Raw genomic sequence first — 280 nt, forward strand, 5'->3', positions numbered from 1 at the left:
CAAAGAAAAGAGGGAATAAATAATGTACACTGCATTGAAACAGATGAGGGAAAGAACTGCTTAAAAGGAATATATGATTAGATATTATTTGTGTGACAACAGCGCAGAATAAGAACTGCATCATAAAATGGACACGGGGAGGGGGACTTGTACAACAATGAAATAATTTTTTTTTCAAAGCGAAAGCAAAATAGGGGGTGGTGTGGGCAGGGAGGAAAATGTACAACAAAGAATGAATGGAAATTCAAGTTCTCTATAAACTTTCATTAATATCTCAATA

The sequence above is a fragment of the Elephantulus edwardii genome, unplaced genomic scaffold, assembly GCF_000299155.1.
Source record: "Elephantulus edwardii isolate Elephantulus edwardi_28Jun2011 unplaced genomic scaffold, EleEdw1.0 scaffold00086, whole genome shotgun sequence".
Lineage (NCBI taxonomy): Eukaryota > Metazoa > Chordata > Mammalia > Macroscelidea > Macroscelididae > Elephantulus > Elephantulus edwardii.